Source organism: Canis lupus, chromosome 9 (genome assembly GCF_011100685.1).
Source record: "Canis lupus familiaris isolate Mischka breed German Shepherd chromosome 9, alternate assembly UU_Cfam_GSD_1.0, whole genome shotgun sequence".
NCBI classification, from domain to species: domain Eukaryota; kingdom Metazoa; phylum Chordata; class Mammalia; order Carnivora; family Canidae; genus Canis; species Canis lupus.
Genome location: NC_049230.1, coordinates 15,837,961 through 15,859,965, shown reverse-complemented (window position 1 = coordinate 15,859,965; position 22,005 = coordinate 15,837,961). Strand labels below are relative to the sequence as shown.

The following is a 22,005-nucleotide window of genomic DNA, read 5'->3' as shown; positions in this document are numbered from 1 at the left end:
AAAAAAAAAAAAAAAAAAAAAGAAAGAAAGAAAGAAAGAAAGAAAGAAAGAAAGAAAGAAAGAAAGAAAGAAAGAAAGAAATCAACTAGTCTAGCGGTGCCTGGGTGGTTCAGTTGGTTAAGCATCTGACTCTTGATCTCAACTCAGGTCTTGATTTCAGGGTCATGAGTTCAAGCCTTGCATTGGGCTTCATGCTGGCTGTGGAGCCTACTTAAAAAAAAAAAAAGAAAAAAGAAATCAACTTGTTTATTGTCTGTCTCTCCATCTCTAATGAAAGCTCTTTAAGGGTGGGTTCTTTATATTTTTAAAAGATTTTTATTTATTTGAGAGAGAGAGAAAGATAGCAAGAGAGAGAGAGAGCATGAGTGGGGAGCGGGGGAGAGGGAGAAGCAGACTCCCTGCAGAGCCAAGGACCCCAGGACCACGGCCTGAGATGAACGCAGACGCTTAACTGACTGAGCCACTCAGGCGCCCTGAGAGTGGGTTCTTTATTTTGTTCTACTTTCTCAGTGCCTAGAACAGTGCCTGGCACAATAAATATTTGTGGAATGAACAAATGAATCAGAGTGTCTATACTTAGCTGTACTGATCCTCATAAGAATAACATGAAATGTGATGGGAACATGGTAGGGAGCACAGTTTGTCATACATCAGGATGGGGTATCAGGCAGCCTAGAGGCAAGTGCAAGGTATTAACTACATCCCTGCCTTTGAATTTAAAGAATATCAAATGCTTTTTACTTTAAATTGACCTACACAGGATCATGTGAAGAGGTTTACTTACCTGCCCTTGACCACACAGCCTGACACCTTACCCCTTGTGCCTGAATATTCACTCATTGAGTCAGAAGTGCTTATTCCTACAAAAGAGCAAGTCTGCTGAGCATCTCACTCTCCACCATATGTGCTCCTTTCTTTTGTCCTTTTCTACTCTTCCATGTGGCAACAACCATGTGAGTTAGGATTATGACATCCCCTACCATTCCATTTCATAAATAAGGAATTCTCAGCTTAGAGGGGCTTATCCAAGACCCAAAGCTAGTAAGTGCCTGAGCTTGGATTTAAACTCAGACAAGATGGATGGTGTTATGGGTTGAAGTGTGTCCTTTCCAGAAAAGGTATGTTGAAATGCTGCCCCCTTAGTGCCTATATGATGGATGTCCTTATAAAAAGAATGCCATATGAAGAGACAGAGGGAGAACTCCATGTGATCATGCAGGATTAGAGTGATGTGTCTATAAGCCAAGGAAAACCAAAGATTGTAGGCGAGGGACCAGAAGCTAAGACCAGGCAAGGAAGGATTCACCAACAGGTTTCAGAGGAAGTGTGATTTCAGACTTCTGGCCTCCATAACTGTGAGACAATAACTTTCTCTTGTTCTAAGCCACCCAATTTGTGGTTCTTTGCTATAGCAACTAACCAACTAGGAAACTGATGCAGATAGCAAAGCCATCTTTCCTCTGTGCCATACCATCTTAGATATTTAGGGCAAGATTGACCTATAAGGAATGAGCAGAGAATGAATGTATGCTTAAAGAATGTATGCTTCATTTCAGCTGAAATACCAAAAACAGAATCAGAAAGTACCTAAACCATTTTATTCACATTATGATATCCATGAATGTGAAGAAGCAGGTCCTCCAGTTGACCAAGTACAAGTTAGTTCACCAGGAGGGACGCCTGGGTGGCTCAGCGGTTGAGCATCTGCCTTCAGCTCAGTGCGTGATCCGGGGATCCAGGATAGAGTCCCACAACGGGCTCCCTGCAAGGAGTCTGCTTCTTCCTCTGCCTATGTCTCTGCCCCCCCCCCCCCCCGTGTCTCTCATGAATAAATAAATAAATCTTAAAAAGAAAAGTTAGTTCACCAGGAAGAGGATGCCAGGAAATATTAGATGTCCCCCTGGGCATCCTTCCCAACATGTGTTTGTCATTACCCACCTCCTCAGCCCCAAATTCAGGATGACACCTGGGGACTTCCCTAATTACATCCAAGATAGTTTTCTGGGCAGCCCCGGTGGCTCAGCGGTTTAGCGCCGCCTTCAGTCCAGGGCCTGATCCTGGAGACCCGGGACCTAGTCCCACGTCGGGCTCCCTGCGTGGAGTGTGCTTCTCTCTCTGCCTCTTTCTCTCATGAATAAATGAATAAAATATATATATTTTTAAGATACTTTTCTCTTTTTCTCTTCTTTCTTGTCTTCACTCCCTAACTTCAACAACTACTGTTTTTTCCTTCAGCTTACTCGGGTTTTGCTTTAAATCTGGCAGTGACATCTAAAAGCATTTCTTTAATCCCATTGGAAGGAAACAGAGTACCAGAATATCTAATCCCTACTCTACCACTTCAATCAACATGTATTCTTTTGAATGATGTGATAAGTCTCTCTGGTGCTGCTGTCAAGACAGGGAATTGGGGGCAGAGAAGTCAGAGAGAGACAGAATCTGTGTAGCCAGGAGAGGAACAGAGAGGGTAAGAAGGGACATGAAAGTAGACATGGAGGTGGGTGATGCTTACATTAAGCATCACCCAACTTTCCTCCTAGAGTGGATGTTCTGACCCTTGGGAAATAAACATTTTCCAATGCTTCCTTGCCTTCTGCTCTAAATTTCTTATTCTGATTTTTAGAAGTGAAAAAAATATTTTGATTTAAGCCATATGGCTTTTTTTTCCTTACACTGGAGCTGTAGAAAACTCAGAGGTGCAGATGTGGAAAGCAGTGGTGGGTGGGTACATAGGGTCTGTGTGTCTAGAGCTTGTGCAGTTCTGTAGCTATGGCAACCATGTGCAATGTCACTTGTGTAGCATCATAACATGGCCCTAGAGTTACCCCGGCTCCTCAACTATTCCTCTTCAATGTACTATCTGTGCTGTTGTTTCCTAGCTACCATAGCTCTGTTACATTTTTTTAAAGTATTGTTTCTGTCTGCTGTGCTGCTTGTCATTACACTTTAGTTTAGCTGGTAGCAAAACCAAAAACCCATCTCTTATAGATACTGTTAATTGTTAAAAATTGTCAGTACTTAAACACATTGAGTTATAAAGATTCTTGAGCCTGTGTCTGGACAAGATGACCACTTGAGACTGTTTCTAGTTCTAAAAGCCCATGCTGGACTCTATTAGAGCTAATGATAGTATCAATTGTCAGTATGCCTGCCTGCCTACTGACAATTTTCTTTTTTTGCCAGTTGTTACAATTTCCCAACTACAAAAGTAGTAAAATTAAAATTTACAACAGTAAAGGCAAATATATCTATGGAGCTTGTACACAAGAAATTTATGTATATGTACCCCATAAATGAAAACTTCATTGTGTTAATTCTGAGAATGTATACATGAATAATCTCTGTTATTTATTGTTAAGAACAATCCCCAAATCCTCAGAAATATTTCTGCTATAATTAAATTTAAATGCTTTTTAAAAAATTCATGTGGGTTGGCAATTTACTATGTTCGTATTTTTAGCTTCCTTATGTTTGGTCATTAATTGTGGTATCATAAACAGCTAAGATTTAAAGCCCTTAACCTTCCCAGGCCCAGCAGAAGCAAGATGTCAACACCCATAAGTTATGAGCAGGCTCCCAAAGGGACTGTAATACAAAATACACTTATAATTGAATTAACTCTGGAGAGAATTCTGGGAAGATGACAGCATCAGTAATTTTTCATTCTCTCTGAATCCTTATATAAAGACAGAGAGAAAACCTGAAGAGCAAAACCCCAAACCTGTGAACAATATTTACAAAAGACCTAGGTAACAAGGTACCCCCACAAACTCCAGAATATAAGTGGAAACCACCATGAGCCATAAGACCTGCATGGTATCAGTGTCTGTGTGGGAGAAAGGATAAGGAAAATATATATGATGGATCTGAGAACACGAAAACCCCCAAATAGCCAATGGGCATTGGCTGGTAAGAGGGCAGGTCAATTTGAGAACAGCTGCTGAAACTGGGAGGGGTTTTGACCATATCAGTATTGAGCCCATGGGCAAAGGTTTGATGGGGCTCCTATGAACTCTCAAAATCAATCCCTTTGTAGGACAGAGACTCACACCAAAGAGAAAGTACTTAGGGTGAAATAAAAGTTTAGGAGATCCCTAGGTGGCTCAGCGGTTTAGTGCCTTTGGCCCAGGATGTGGTCCTGGAGTCCCGGGATGGAGTCCCACATCAGGCTCTCTGCATGGAGCCTGCTTCTCCCTCTGCCTGTGTCTCTGCCTCTCTCTCTGTATCTCTCATGAAAAAATAAATAAAATCTTAAAAAAAAATTTAACGGGATATGAACAGAGATGAGAGAAAAGCCCCAGACCAAAGTGCTGCAATATCATAGAGTAAGCTGCCTTATTTTTTAATACTTTCCAAAATCAACAGAGGAAGCTCTGTGAAGTGAGGAAAGCTTTCCTGAATGCTACCTTTTAACAAAAGTTCAGGAAAACTGAACTAGTGGTGAGGGGATGCCTGGGTGGCTCAGTGGTTGGGCACCTGCCTTTGGCTCAGGTCGTGATCCCAGGATTCAGTATCGAGTCCCACATCGGGCTCTCTTCAGGGAGCCTGCTTCTCACTCTGCCTATATCTCTGTCTCTCTCTCTCTCAGTCTGTGTCTCTCATGAATAAATAACTAAATCTTAAAAAAAAAAAAAAGAGCTGGTGGTAAGCATTAAGAATTACCAGTATAACTAAGACTACGTGGTGCCAAAAAGAGATTATCATATATAATGGCTGTATACTCTGATAATGTAGATATAGCCCAACTATAAAATATAGAAGCAGGGCACCCCTGGTGGCGCAGCGGTTTAGCACCGCCTGCAGCCCGGGGTCTGATCCTGGAGACCCAGGATCGAGTCCCACGTCGGGCTCCCTGCATGGAGCCCGGTTCTCCCTCTGCCTGTGTCTCTGCCTCTCAGTCTCTCTCTCTCTCTCTGAATAAATAAATTAAAAAAAATACTTATAAAAAATAATAAAATATAGAAGCAGAGCATATAAAAAAATTGGTGGTGGTATTATTACCCTAAGATTGCACTGGGGAGACAAAAGTCGGGCTTCAGGTCTCTATTAGGATTCTCCAGAGAAACAAAAACAACACCGGGATATATATAGAGATACGTATGAGAGGGGATTTATTATAGGAATTGGCTCAAGCAGTTATAGAGGCCAAGAAATACCATGATCTGCCATCTGCAGGCTGGAGAGCCAGGAAAGCTGGCAAAATAATTTAGTTCAAGACTTAAGGCTGAGTACCAGAAGAACTGATGGTGTAACTCCCAGTCTGAGGCCAAAGGCCTAAGAAAGGAGGCCTGCTTGTGTAAGTCTCAGAGTCAGAAGGCCTGAGAACCTGAACTGCTGATGTCCAAGGGCAGGAGAGGATGAACATCCTAGCTCAAGGGGGGTGGGCAGAGAGAGAGAAAGAGAGAGAAGTCACCCTTCCTCCACCATTTTGTTCTATTCAGGCCCTCAACAGATTGAATGATGCCTGCTCACATTGGTGAGGGCACTCTTCCTTACTCAGGAAGGTGCAATCCTTAATGATTATTTTAGAGTTTTGAGTGAAAAATTGTTAAATTCATAAGTATTTATGAAATCATAAGCATTTCAAGTGTTTGGTGTGCACAAGTTTATATCACACATTCTACCTGGAATTAACAGATGATTTGGACATTCTTAAATGTCTGGCTAAGCCACATAACTCATTTGGGTGGTGAATTGGTCCATATTTCTCCAAATATGTAAGCATCATATAAAGAAAAATCTCTTCCACAAAAAAAACCTAAAACACAAATTCAAAAAGATACATACACACTTATGTTTACTGCAGCATTATTTATAATAACCAAGATACAGAAGCCATTCAAGTGTCCATTGATGGATGGATAAAGAATGTGGTACACACACACACACACACAGACACACACACACAGGGGAATATTACTTAGCTATATAAAAGAATGAGATTTTGCCATTTGTTATAACATGGATGGACCTAGAGTTATTATGCTAAGTGAAATAAGTCAGACAAAGACAAATACCATATGATTTCACTAAATGTAGAATCCAAACAAACAAAAAGCAGAATCAGATCCATAGAAAATAAACAAATGGTTGTCATAGGTGAGAAGAGTCAGGGAGATGGGCCAAATGGGTAAATGGGAGTGGGAGATACAGGCCTCCAGTTAAGGAATAAATAAGTCATAAGGATAAAAGGTACAGCATAGGGAATATAGTCAATGGTATTGTAACAGTGTTGTATGGTGACAGATGGTAGCTACACTTGTAGAGAGAACAGTACAATGTATAGATTTGTCAAATCATTATGTTTTATACCTAAAACTAATATAACACTGTGTGTCAACTATACTTCAATTAAAAAAAAACCTGCAGGGGATCCCTGGGTGGCTCAATGGTTTAGCACCTGCCTTTGGCCCAGGGCGTGATCCTGGAGTCCTGAGATCGAGTCCCGCATCAGGCTCCCTTCATGGAGCCTGCTTCTCCCTCTGCCTGTGTCTCTGCCTCTCTTTCTCTCTCTGTGTGTCTCTCATGAATAAATAAATAAAATTATTTTTTTAAAAAAACCTGCAGATTAGTCAACTAGAAGATAGGTTGATAGAAAATATCCAGATTGAAGTATAGAGAAAACAACTATGGAATATAGAGAAAAGAATGTAAGAAACATATGGGACATTATGAAAGATTTTGTTATTATGATTGTCACTGGAGTCCCAGAAGGAGTAGAGACAAGAAATGTGTCAGGAGACATATTTGAAGAGACACTAGCCAAGAATTTCCCCAGTCAGAAAACATTAAGTCACAGAATCAAGAAGCTCTATAAATCTGAAGCAAGATAAATACAAGGAAAACTACACCTGGTCAAATCACTGAAAACTAAATGCTACTATTAAAATGTTCAAATCAGCCAGAGGGAAAAAAGGGTACATTATTTTCAAATGAACAACAATAAAACTGACAGCTAACCTTTCCAACATAACTGATGGATCAAAGTCAATGGAGTTACCTCCAGACAACAGAATGACCAGAAGACAATGGAATGGGGAAAAATTATGGCAAACATATAATTCTACATCTAGCAAAAATATTCTTCAAAAATTAAGGTAAAATAGACATTTTCATAAAAATAAGAATCAGTGTCAGCAGATGTGTACTAAGAGAAATAATAAAAGGAACTCTTCAATAAAAGTCAAAAGAATGAACAAGGAGTCCAGAAATTCAGGGAGGGACAAACAGCATCAGAAAGAGGACAACTAATTTAGTATTGGTCATTTGAAACAACAATAACGTTTTGTGGTGGTTAAAAACTTTTCACATACCTTTCATACAGATGAACCAAACACCCACTGTCACTCAAGCACAGCATGTATATTCTTGCCTCTGTGCCTCTGGTCTCTTCTTGCTCCTCCCTTGAAGCCAGATGTACATCATCACATCTTCAGGAAGAGTTCATTGGCTACTCCTTCATTTATGTCTCCTCCCCACCCCTCTAACTCAGTACCATGTTGTGTGTGTCCCTTATTCAGACTGAAAATGGAGACAACTTTTTGCTCTATTTTTTATTTCACTTTGTGTTTTTGGTTTCTCACATAGAATGTAAATTTAATGTCCTTTCAAAGTGCCTACTCTATGTTATCTATATAGTATGGCTGAATAGATGTCTGTTGAAGAAAAAAATGGTAATGAGTGGGTTAATCTTGTTGTTTTCTAAGATAGAATCTTCCATCTAGTAGTTATTATTCTGAGATTTGATAGAGGCATCTACTATAAACATCTCCAAGAAACGTTTTAGTAACTTCTTGGATGGAAGATCCATGAGGGATGGATTGGATATTCACACTATGTATGTAATTTTTTGAAATTGATTTTATGCCTGTTTTTCTTTTTCTTTTTTTCTTTTTCTCCTCTCCCCTCCAATTTTATGCCTGTTTAATAAAATCCTTCTTGGTATCATTGTCCAATGTATAAGGCTGGTTGCAGTCTTTCACAGGTATGGTATTTATTTCATTTCATTTGTTTATTTTAAAATTTTATTTATTTATTTGGGGGGGGGCACATGCACATAGCTGGAAAGGATGGTGGGGAGAGGGAGAGAGAGAATCTCAAGCGGACTCCTTACTGACATGGAACCCGATACTGGGCTCAATCTTAAAACACTGAGATCATGACCCGAGCTGAAATCAAGAGTTGGAGGCTTAACTGACTGAACCACCCAGGCACCCCTTAATGTGAGTCATTCAAACTATTCCTGAATGCTAAAGATATAAAAGTCACAACTCTTGAGTTCCCCAGAGGATATAAATTCTAATTGGAGGCTAAAACATATATACATATATACAAAACAAGTTGAGATGAAATCTAAAGAAATATTTTAGTAACTGCAAGAAAATAAGGTATAGTGTAGACTAAAGCTACAAAAGATAAGAAAGCTAAAAATAGTAAGTGATCATACTCAAGATGTGATTACTAGGGAAGGTGGTGAAAAGAGGTAATGTTCTGGTTTTGAAGGTTAGATGGAAATACATAGGAGAGAAGAGGCACAGATTTTTTTCTAAGCAAGGAGAAGAACATGCAAAGCACAAAGGCAAAGTAGTAAGTCATGTTCAGGAAACTATATACAGACAAGCTTGAGGAATGGAGGGAATACGTGAAGCTAGAGAAAGGCAGAGGGGCAGAGGATAGAAGACATCAGATATGTTTATTTTTGAAATATTGTTGAATTTTAGTTTTCTTTTCAACAGGAATAATCTTCATGTCAACAGCCCAGTCAGAACCCTTAGCTGATATAATGATGATCCCAGCTTTCTAGGCTACTATTTGCAATAATTTTAGCCATATGAATGTAATGGGGAAAACACACTGCAAGTGAATTATTTTTGAAATGTATTGCATGTTGACATTTGGGAAATTAGATCCTGAACAAAATGCATCCTGATTATTTGAGGTGCCTTCCCATCATGAAAAGATAAACCCAGTCAAACAATTAAACAAATGAAAATCTGCATGTTAGATTAACTTAAATTTCTGTTCTTTGGCAAGGTTCTTCTGCAAGGTTCTTCTTTAAACTTTGGTTACTATTCAGATGAATAACCGTGGGCAGCGATTATTCCTTGCTTAAACAATCTGGTCTGAGGTGTCCAGATGCCCTCATTTAAACACATTTTAGGCCAGCGCCTGGCAGTAACTGCCAGCCTAGCCCCATCTTGTGAAGAATTCTGTTGTGCCCATTCTCTATGTACCCCGTCAAATGTGACCCTGCTCAGCTACTTTCCTTTTCATTTTCTGGAAAAAGCATAGCCATACTCTCTTATGAAAAACAAGTCTTCAAAAAAAAAAAAAAAAAAAAAGAAAAAAGAAAAACAAGTCTTCACTTCTCCATTCCCACTCAGAAAATTCCTCTGGCACCACTGGCCCATCTCATCATGAATATACATTTGCTTTAGCCCTTCCTCCTCCTCCAATAAGTTTTTGTGTTGATGGGTTTCTGGGCTGAGCCACAGTCAGTTCAGCAGCCCTAAATCCAGAAGCACAGATAAGGAGTGAGCTTGACAAAGGGCCTTCTGAGAGATACCATAAATGCTACTTCAAGGCAAAGCCTTCCTTGTTTACTGAATGAATCAAATTTGTGTGCTGAATAGAGCCATGTGACGAGAGGATAGGAAGATGGACAGGGAGAAAATGGGACTAACACGAAGAGTAGAGCATGAATCTGGAAATTAACTGGGAATGCTAAAGAGGAATAAGGATATAAATGGAATTGTGAAGGGTCCATAGTTTCCAAATTATTTTGATCATTGAACAAAGCATGCACCTAACCATGGTTTAACATATAAAATAATAGCTCCTGACCACGAGCCTATACTTTGGAGTCAGAGAGACCTGGGTTTGAATCCGGACTTTACTGCACACCAGATTAATGATTTTGATTCTGCTACTTAACCTAAGTCCTTGTTTCTTTATTTATAAAATGTGAATGCTAATAGTATCTCCCTCAATGGAATTATTGTGAAGATAAAAAGATAGTACTGGCAAAGAGCGTAGCACTTTGCCTAACATGAAGCAAGCACAAAATAAATGTTACTTTTTTTTGAAATTTATGTTAGTCTAATTTCTCTATGGCAAACTGGTTTATACTCACTAGGAGGAATGCCTAATTAAAAGAATCTTATGTTGAATCTTTGGGGGCAGCAAATTATTATGCTCTGACTGACCTTTTTTGGTGCTTCTGTATTTTCATTGAGTTGGCTTAAATCAAGTTGCACCTGTAAATATAAGTGTCCCTATGGTGCCATAGAGTAATCTTTCTTGTAGAAAGCTAGGCATATGTTTAATAAATGGTTAATAGAGTTTGTAATTTCCACAAAGCAGATTTGATGAATACCTCTAATACTCAAATTCTCTTCTGATTTTACATATAAAAATATTTTATATTTTATTAGTATATTGCATATGCTAATATACAATAATAAAATATATTTATATTTTATTGTGTAAAATTGAAATATAAAATATAATATATAAAATATAAACATTATGAATTATTATAATATGTAAATACACATAAAATACATATATTTTATAGATCGGGAAACTGCATTAGAAAGAGATTAAAGTTACAGTGCTTGCTGGATATATCTGTTTGATCATTTTCCAGGTGATTTATACCTAAGTATTGTCCAAAACTGAACTCATTATTTTGGCCCACAAACTTCCTCTTCTTATATTCCATTTCTCAGTTAATGGTGCAGCCATCTACCCAGCAACCCAATCCAGAAATCTGTGAATCATCTCAGACTTCTCCCTCTCCCACACTCATCATCAATAACTATCAAGTTATTGAGTTTTAACTATTAAGTATTTTTTGAGTCTGATCTTCTCTCCTCCATACTTAGCACCACTGCTTTTATTCAAGCTTCCCACCACTTCTCAAGATGATATGCTAAAACACACTAATCATGTCAACTCCCATCTTAAAAACTCAGTGGTTCCCTACTTCCTCTAGAATGAAGTCCAGGTTTCTTATTATGGCCCTCATGATCCCAAAGCACACCTCTGTCTTAATCCCAACCAAGGGGATTTAAAATGGGTGTGTATATGATTGTCTCCCCTTTTGGACTCTGGGCTCTTTAAAGGTAGAGGCAAAGTCTTTTCAATCTCTGTATCTCAGCATCTGGCTGTGTCAATAAAAAATTGTTAAATTCAAATGAAATGGTGACATCAGGTTTGAAGTCAGGTGGATGAGGTCACACTTTTTTTTGAGGTCACACTTTTTAAACATGGTCTTTATTCTTTAAAAAATTGAGATTAAATCTAGCATTTTAGTATATTCAGTGGTTTTTTTTTTGTATATTCATAGTTGTATAAACATCATCACTGTTTGATTCCAAAATACTTTTTGTCACCTGAAAAAGAAACTGCTTACCTACTAACAGCTATTCTCTCTTATACCCTCTTCCTTCCTCTTCACCATCAAGAAAGTGGAAAGGTAATCCACAGAATGGGAGAAAATATTTGCAAACCATATATCTGATAGGGGAATATTGTCTAGAATATATAAAGAACTATTACAACTCAGTAATAAAAAGACAACCCAATTAAATAATGGGCAAATGATTTTGATACCTATTTTTCTAAAAGAAATATACAAATGGCCAATAAGCACAGGAAAATATGTTCAACATCATTAGTCATTAGGGAAATGCAAATCAAAACCACAATGAAATACTACTTTACACCCAGTAGGATAGGTATAATCAAAAGGACATACAACATGAAGTGTTGGCAAGGATGTGGAGAAATTGGAACCTGCATACATTGCTGGTGGGAATGTAAAATGGTACATACAGCTGCTCTGGAAAATAATTTGAGTTAAATATAGAGTTACCACACAACGCAGCAATTCTACACCCAGTATATATAACAAGAAAATTGAAAATGTATACCCACATAAAAATATGTACACCAATGTTCATAGCATCAATATTCATAATAGTCCCAAAGTGGAAACAACTCAAATACTCATAAACTGATGAATGGATAAATAAAATGTGATATAGCCATACAATGGAATATTATTCAGCTTTAGAAAAGAATAGGGCACTGACACATGCTACATTATGGATAAATCTCAAAAACATTATGCGAAGTGAAAGGAACCACATACAAAATACCACACACTGAATAATTTCATTTATAAAGTGTCCAGAATAAACAAATCTATAGAGACAGAAAGTAGATTAGTGGTTGCCTAGAGCTAGAAGGGTTGAGAAGAAATGGGAATGACTGCTAATGGGTAAAGGGTTTCTTTTTGGGGTGATGAAATGTTCTAAAATCTATTGTGGTGAAGGTTGCACTACTCTATGCATATACTAAAAACCACTGAATTATATACTTTATTTATTTTAAAGATTTTATTTATTTATTCATGAGAGACACAGAGAGATAGGCAGAGACACAGGCAGAGGAAGATGCAGGCTCCATGCAAGGAGCTGATGTGGGACTCGATCCCGGGACTCCAGGATCACACCCTGAGCCAAAGGCAGACATTCAACCACTGAGCCACCCAGGTGTCCCTGAATTATATAATTACAATGATGAATTTGATGGTATATGAATTACAACTCAAAATATTATAAAAGAAAACAGGCAAAAAAAGCGCAATGTATAAATATAAAACTGGCCATTTATACCTGAAAAGGAAAAAAGCAAAAAGAAAAAGATGGTTAGCCTGCCTTTCCTGTCTTAAGTAGGGCTAAACTGAGGATCTGATCAGGTTGGCAGGAATTATCACTATAAGAGACCGTAGGGATTGAGGGTGGTAGAGAAGGAATTGTACATTTTCAGGTTCACCCCAAAACTCTGGTTTGAACAATTGTTTCCAATTTGGGCTGCTAAGCCACTCTTGGAAACAGATATCTAGTCCTGCTTATTCTGATCAAGATCTTGAAAGCATAACTGAAAAGTGCTGGCACAGTTTATCCCAGCCCAAGACCTGACTTCCATGCCAAATTTAGCCTTTGGCAACTTCTTTCTGTTGAGAGTCCCTGGGGACTTGTTTGACCTCCTTTTGGAGTGCTGCAAGGGAATTCACTTCTGGATGGTGGCCCGGCAAGCAGGGAGTGGCTCAGCAGGCTGCCTAATCCTCTATTAAATTAATGATAAAGTGTACCCGGTCACAATCCACTGAAAGGCCAATTCCCTATATGTGGGGTTTGGACCAGGAATTTTCCAGATAACCAAAGGTAATTCCCAGCATTTAATATTATAATCATCTTGAGAGGAAATCTTTCGGAATGCATTGTTTTTACTCCTGCCTTTTTGTACTTAGGCTTTTTCAATTGATAATGAAAGTATTATGTGGCTGCTATGGAAAACTTGGAAAATATAGTGCCATTTTCTTTGCATAAGATACACACACACATGCACACACACTTTTACCCGTAGCAGGCTTTTTTTTTTTTAAAAAAAGCTTTTTTTTTAAAACATAAATAGGATTATACTCTACCTCCTAATCTATCACTTGCTTTTCTACTTAACAACATATATGGGAGATCTTTCCATGACAGTACATATAAATCTACCTCATTCTTTTTTAGGCCTGTATATCCTTCTATGGTATGGATATACTATATTTAGTCACTCCCTAATGATGCATATTTCCTTTATTTCTAATTTTTCTTTATGATCAACAATGATGAAATTTATTTTTTTACTTTTTTAAATTTTTATTTATTTATGATAGTCACAGAGAGAGAGAGAGAGAGGCAGAGACACAGGCAGAGGGAGAAGCAGGCTCCATGCACCGGGAGCCCGACGTGGGATTCGATCCTGGATCTCCAGGATCGCGCCCTGGGCCAAAGGCAGGTGCTAAACCGCTGCGCCACCCAGGGATCCCAACAATGATGAAATAAGAACTCTTACACAACATCTTTGTGTGTGTATATTGTGTACATACAAGGTATTTTGGGGGAATGTATTTGAAGAAGTATGATTATTTGCATTTTTGATACATCTGGAAATTATTTTTTAAAAGTTTATATTTTGAAATAATTTCAAATATACAGAAAAGTTGCAAGAGTAGCATAATAAACTGCCATATCCTCTTCAGCTCAATCCCCCAATTGTTATCATATACATACAATATTTGTTCTGATCCATCTGAGACATCTGGTCCATTGTGGGCAAAACCCTTACTTCTAAATACTTCAGTGTGTACTTCTTAAACACAAGGGCATCATGCTCTTATGTAACTTTAGCACAGGAATCTGAATCAGGACATAGAATTATAACTTTGAGTTCACACCAATTTCTCCAATCCAACATCACAGAGTTCTTTTTAGGCTTCTCATTTTCCACATTTATAACTCCCTTCTCCAACAGAGAACTGCTTTCACCATTCTTCATGTACTTCCTCATTTGTCCAATACCTCTGAATATGACAGATTTCCCTGCCATGCCAGTTGTCTCCTCTGCCCTACCCATACGGCCTGCTGCTTGCTTGGCTCCAGCTATGCCAATTCTAGCCATGCCAGCTTCTACCATGCTGGCTGCTGCCTTTCCAGGCCTTGGCCCTGACCATGCCAATTGCGAGGTAGGGGAAGTTAATTACTTTTGAATGAAGTGTTGTAAGATATACTTTTTTTTCTTTAAATGAATTACCAGTATTCTCAATTATTTGAAATTCTTTCACATATGTTTGTGTCAGTAGCTGAGGATCTATCTTCTTTGATTAATTTATTCTATTTATGAGCCAATATGCTACTTTAATTACTGCGATTGGATAATGTATTTTTTTTTTTTTTGGATAATGTATTTTGATATTGGGTAAGAAGACCCTCATGATACTTAAAGTCTAGCTATTCTTAAGTATTTACTCTTCCAGATAATTAAAATTCCTATCGTAATTTTGGTTGGAATTACATTGAATTCATAAATTATTTGGGTAAAAGAGCATGTTTACAATACTGAGTCTTCCCATCAGGGAACATGGTATGCTTCTTCATTTATGCATTTTTTCAGTTCCCTTCAGTGAATATTTATAGCTTTCTTTGTGTGAGTATTGAACATGTAGTTTGTTCCTAGGTTTGAAAAAATGGTGTGGGTGTGGAGGTGCAGAGTATTTTTTCATTTTCTTTCCAGATATTTTGTATGTTGTTGAGATGCTTCATACCCAATTCTATATCCTGTTTTTTAACTTAATATTTTGCCATACAAATTTCCTAATAAAAGTATAGTTTTTATGGTTGTATAATTATTCAACAAATATTTATGTGCCATAATTTATTTAACCATTCTTTAGGGTTGGTAAATTAAATTGCTTCTGATTTTTAAAATGCTAAATACTACTGTGATGAACATCTTTGTGCATAAATCTTTGTTCTGTTTTGGATTATTCCCTAAAATGTATTCCTATAAGTAACATCTATCTTATATATAACATAGATATTCCCTGAAAAGTCTTGTATAACACAAAAAAGGTTAGTTGAAATTATCTTCATACTTTTTAAAAGTTTTAATATTTTGCTCTTATTCAATTGCTTATTCTTACAAACTGGACCTGCATTTTTTCTAACTCTTAGTCACTTTTTGGACATGACTAGGAAGTAACAAATGTGGCATAAACAAATAGCAGTGCCATAACCCAAGCTGATGCATGAAAATCTATGTGGGAATAAAAGCATGCAAGACTGATCATGGAAGGTCATTATCTCCTTGTACCTGCAACTCTGCTCTTACATTCTTTCTTTGCAATGTTCATTTGCACACTTGACTTCTTTGCATTTCTCAATGTGATATAAAATCTCTTACATCTTCAAAATTTTATTATGTGCCTTATGGAGCTATTTACATAAAGCTGAGTGCTGCATAACTCAGGGAATGTCTTTATAGTGAATGTAATTTAATTTTCTTGATTCCTCAGGGTTAATATAGAATCAATTTTTTAAATTTCTTTCCCAAGGCCTGTGGAGGTATGGAGGACTGTTTTCTCTTATGCTAAAGGCACTAAATGGCTGTGTTTTTTGATCATGAAGTCAATTTTTATGTCTTTCTTCATCTCTGCCCTGTTTAAGATTTCCAGCTTTCTCTTCTCACTGCTATCTGCATGCCTGCATGCGATAGTTTCTCCTCTCTCTTCTACTTTACTGCTTTTAATTTTTTATGAGTTTGGAAACCAGATTGCCAGGTCTTTTAAAATCGAATCCAAGTAAAAATTAATAGCCTCTGAGAAAGGGCATCGATGAATCGAATCTCTAGCAGTAATGGGCATGGACTTTTGTGATTTCTGTTTTGTTTTTGGAGAGGTCTTTTTTCATCTCCTTTATTTCTCTGGGTCTTTGCTGTGCTCCAGATAGATGGGATTGTTAAATAACCAAGTTCCACATAAATGAAGTTCCATTCAATTATTATGTTGGTAACATTAAGATGCCTCTTCTTTTCCTCTACTGAGCTTTGATTCTTTCTTTTGTTCTTTCACATTATGTGTCAGGCTGGTTGACTAAATCTAGAGAAAATGTTAATTGGGCTTCAGATGTGTGAGATAAGGTCCAGTCGAAACCTTCACTTTCCCTATGTTTTCTTCCTTGCACTTTTTTATTAATTAAAACTTCTCTATATTTCACATCAACAAAACTACAATTCCCTTAGATTAAAAAAATTCATTTCTTATCTAAAGAGTCTTTTGATTAAAAAGAAGTGAAGTGTATTTCATTATATGATAGAAAGCAAAGACAACTTACACAACTCTATTATGTTCTTTTTTAAAAAAAATATTTTATTTATTTATTCATGAGAGATACAGAGAGAAGGCAGAGACATAGGCAGAGGGAGAAGGGAGCCTGATGTGGGATTTGATCCCAGAACTCCAGGATCACACCCTGAGCTGAAGGCAGAGGCTCAACCACTGAGCCACCTAGGCGTCCCACTCTACTACATTCTTATATTTACTTTTACTCATGGCTAATTGATAAGGGCTATGATACTAAACCAAGATTGTGTGGTCATTCTCTATAAAGGCCAATCATTCTTCCTTTGCTTCTAATTGCCCGCCTAATATTTATTAACTACCTTATCACTACTTAGGTGCTTTGAGTGAGGGAATATGGCAGGTTCAATAAAACTCATGCAATACTGGAGAATCAACTAAAACATCATGTCTTATTAATGGTGGGTCAGTGGCTTCATCTTTGTATTTGGGTACAATAAATACCCTTGATGATGATAATGTTTTTATGACTATTAGATTAAATTAAATCATGTAACATATGTGGGCGCCTGGGTAGCTCAGTGGGTTAAGTGTCTGACTCTTGGTTTTGGCTCAGGTCATGCATGATCTGAGCGTTGTGAGATTGAGCCCAGCATGGGGTTCCCCACTCAGCAGGGAATCTGCTTGGGATTATCTCTCTCCCTCTCCCCTACCCTCTAAAATAATAAATAAATAAATCTTAAAAAAAATAACATATGCAAAATGCCTATGCATAGGCCTATTATACTGAATGGTAATAGTCCATAGAGACTTGCTATGCATAGGCCAGGCATTTCTACATGTACCAACTTAAAATCTTCACATCAACCCTATAATATATAGTTTTTAATTTCCAATTCACAGATAAGTAACCTGAGATCTAGAAATGTAGAATAACTTTCTTGAGATCATACATTTAGTAAATAGTTAGCTTAGGATTTGAGTGCAGTCAGTCTGGGTCCAGGGTCCTTGCTCTTAAAGACCCGTGCTATCAATAGTCCCTCTGCATGAGTATTCATTTTCTTCCTTTTCTCACCTAACTTCAACCTGTTTACTGGTCTATTTCTACTTGGGTGACTTTCCATTATCTTAAATCAAGGATTCTTACCTGGATCCCATGGGTGGGTTTCAATTTATATTTTTAACCCTTGAATTAATCAGGACTCTCATATATAAATTGCAGAAATGCAGCTCAAACAAGCTTAACCATAGTGGAATTTCAATGAAGGACTAGGTTATCTCCTGGGATCCAAGGATAGAAATGTGGTGGATCTATGAACTCAACTGCCATTAAGGTATGTTCCCTCTCTTACTTCTGAGACTCTCTCTGCTCTCATTCTGCATTTAAGCACGTTCTCTTTCTCAGACTCATGTGTTAGGAAACAGATCAGCTAGCTAATAGTATCCATAGCTTCAGCTACTATGGAGAGACTGATTTGAACCTCTAGATATAATGTACAAAAATTCCAGAGAGAGCTCTGATGGGCCCAGCTTGGGTCAAGAGTTCCTAGCAGTTAACTCCAAGGGTATCCATTACAAATGCATAGCATGTATAAGCATGAATAATTTTTTTCCTAAAAGGGAGGATCCATTGGTTCCATCAGATTCTCAAGAAGTGATTTGTAATTCAAAAGCAATAAAAAACTACTATTAACACAAAATATGCTGACACCATCTCTTTCTGTCTTCCCTTTCAAAGCAATCCTGCTGACTCTCCTGCTTCTGTCATAGGTAACATGGTCTTCTGGAGTCCTGTTACCTTGCTGTATTTTTATTTCTCACTCTTCTTTATCCTTTGCATTCAGTTATTCAGTAAGTTTTAATTCTTCCATTCAATAGCCATTGGAACTTTTCCTTTATATTCCCACTGCCACAATTCTTAACTATCAGCTGTCACTTTCTTTAGCTCATAAAATAGTAATATCTTCTTAACCAAGTCCTTATCCGTTGTCCTTCTATGCTGAAATCCATCCTATTAGATAGTTTTGAACACTGTCTTCTTATCATTCTGCTCAAAGACATCATGGTGTCCTCCTTTTCTGGACAGCACCCTCTTCAATTTGGTCCTGAACCACTTTTCCAACCTCTTATCAACCAGATATTGGTAAGATGTTACCAGATGCTTTATCTCTTGAGTAGTAAATTCTACTCATCTACACTTGTTGCTCACTGGTCTGTTTTTTAGATTTGTACCAAGTCTACTTGTAGTTCACACCAAAGCAACTCACTTCCAAAAGGGATTTATTCTTTGATGTGAGAATTGTTATGCTTGTTCCCTGCTTTAAATTTCTGTTGACTCTCTAGGGCCCTCCCTGGAATAGTCCTTCCTTTTTTCCATTTATATTTTTTCCTGTTCTACTTTCCTCAAGTAGTAGTCCCATACCATTCCAGGCAAACTTATCTCTCTCTCCCTTCTATGAATTATCACAAAGCCTACTGTTTTACTCATGTTTCAACACTTAATTCTATATTATATTAATATTTAAATGTTTGAAGAATTTTGTTTCCTAAATACATTATAAGGTTCTAGTAGGCAAGACATCTCTCAAATTAGTTAAATGTGCTCTGTGGTACTTACCACAGTTATAAGCATCAGTAGGCACAAATACTTGTTAAGCATTTATAAATGTCAATATAAATATATATGGAGTTTTGCTTCTTCATACTGGACATGAATTTTTCACTTTCCCAAAAAAGAGATTTACTGGAAACTTCTTTTAAGTAGTAGTTCCTCTATGTGGAAATGCTTTAAAGTGTTAGTCTTGAAATTATTAAATATTTATCAAAAGACCAAGGTGGGAGTTAGTGGGGAAATGTTGAAGCTATTGAGTTTTGAATTATCAATTGCAGATAAAAAGAAATGAGATTATAAAAAACAATCAATGAGAAACATCTTTTACATCAACCTTCCAGAGATACTTTCATTGTGTAATATGGTTCACATTTTTCAAATCATGTATTCTCTGTTCTCATTTATATTTTACAGGCCTTTATCTTGAGGGTAGCTGATAAGAGGATAAAGTTTGTTTGGGTTTAGATTGTGGCTCTGCCCACCATTCAGTGTGATCTTGACCTGATCATTTAACCACTCAAAGCCCCCCATCTAGAAAACTGAGATATTGGTGGGATGTTGCAAGAATTATGTAATATAGTATATATAAGGCATTTGGAAAGCATTTATAATCATTAGGCAATCAGTTAATGGTGATGTCATTATTCTTTATTCAATAGGGGGAGAATTGAGGAAAAAGGGTAGGCAATGTGAGCCTAATGGTTTGCTTAGGAAACTTGGAGGTGCCAAGGGAAGACATATGCAGAGGTGAGTATTAGTGGGCAGAATTGATACACCAAAACGGGCATTTTGAATAGTATAGATCAAATTGGGAGGTATAAGGAAAGGTTGGGCTAATTTATGTATATTTGCATGTTCCTCTTACATGGCATACATCATGTTTCCAAATTTAAGTCATAGACTAAATGATCATTTTGACTAGAATGGATTTTCAGTAGGTGTAAAAATGAGCATTCTCAAGATTTTAGGTATCATTGATGGAAAAGAAAACCAGGGAGAAGAGCTGAAAACAGGGGTGACTTCTCTCTACAATGTTGTTCACCACCCCAACTATACCCCTCTGTCAGGGACAGAGGGTTTCCTCCACAAAGTTTAACAGCAAATTACAAGACTTAACAGGAGTATTATGTGGAAGAGAATGGGCTGAATAGAATTATGCCGGATGATCAAAACAGCAAGGCAGTGAGTTCATTCAGTGGGTACTAGCACTGCTCAGTGTGAACATGGGATCTGGGAAAGGTCAGCCAAAAGAAATGGAGACTGATCTTTGGGAGTGAGATGAGGACAGTGAGTCAGAGTTACTCACTTCATCCGAGCAAGAGACCCTGTGGGTCACAGCTATTAGAGCTTACTGTGGGAAAATCTAATAAAGCGAGCTCTGCTGCTATACTGAACAATTACAGTGTTTTTTTAATTTCCAGGAAACATGGACTTCAAGGTTTTCATTTTGTGAATTGTTATTAAACTTTTGGTGCTTTCTACTTTGTGAAAGTTGGAAACAAATTTTAAAGGAAAAACACAGGCCTATTCTCAAAAATACAGTTTTTGAAATATGTGAGAGATTTGCATAAACATTATATAGCCAGATTTAGTGCTGGTAAAATTGTCATGTCCATATGGCTGAATTAAATCTATCAATATATATATTTTAAAGATTTTATTTATTCATGGGAGACACAGAAAGAGAGAGGCAGAGACACAGGCAGAGGGAGAAGCAGGCTCCATTCAGGGAGCTTGACGTAGGACTAGATCCTGGGTCTCCAGGATCAGGCCCTGGGCTGAAGGCAGCCCTAAACTGCTGAGCCACCCCGGCTGCCCCAAATCTATCAATATTTCATGGTGTTCTACAATGCACACAATAATTTGTACTATTTGTACTAAGTACTGCCACCTAAACTAGTTTGAAAACTAACACATTACACCGCGGACTGCCTTTCCTTATTTCTTGTGGGAAGAAATGTTATTAGCTTCAGTGAAACTCACAAAGGTTGAGACACAAAGTAATCTTTGAAATAAGCAAACAAACAAAAAACCTCAAAGGAGAATTGAATAGGGTAAATCTGAGTGCCAGAAGAATAAGGTAACAATAGCTACTGCTTCCTCAGCACTTACTATATACCAGGCTCCATGCTATTTTTCAAAGATAATCTCATTTAATTTTTACAACCATCCTGTGAGGTATCATTAACCACATTAGAGAGATGAAGAAATAAAGGCTCAGAGACTTGCTTAAGGTCACATAGCTGGTAAGTGGTGGGTGACACTGAGATTTAAATCCGTTTCCAGACTCCAATCATGATGTTGTAGTGCTTCTTTGTGTGTATGAATAAATCTTTTTGCATATATATTAGCCCTCGTAATCATTAGGTAGGTCAAGATAGTGAACATCTCCACCAACCTGGAAGGCTCCCTCCTTCCCTGTCAAATCCCCCGTAAATAATCACTACCATGCCACTAGCCCTGTCAAGTCCCCCATAAGTGATCACTACCATGCTGCCATCACCATAGAGAGGTTACAGCAGGAGTAATCAAAGGTTTTGGAGTTATCTCCAAAAGATTCCATATATCAATCCTTTACCTTGCTGTTTTAGCTGTAGTGTTCAAAGCTGCTCTAGCTCTAACTTTTCAAGCATTCATTATAGACTAGCTGTTGAAATGCCTTCATAGTCAATTTCTTTTATTATTCTTAAGTTAATAC

General features: G+C 37.5%; 1 long non-coding RNA gene across 1 annotated transcript in view; it reads right to left on the bottom strand.

Moving 5' to 3' along the window:
• LOC106559249 overlaps positions 1-22,005 on the bottom strand; it is an 85,528-nt gene that overhangs the window by 62,409 nt on the left and 1,114 nt on the right. The gene's annotated exons all lie outside the window — the stretch shown is intronic.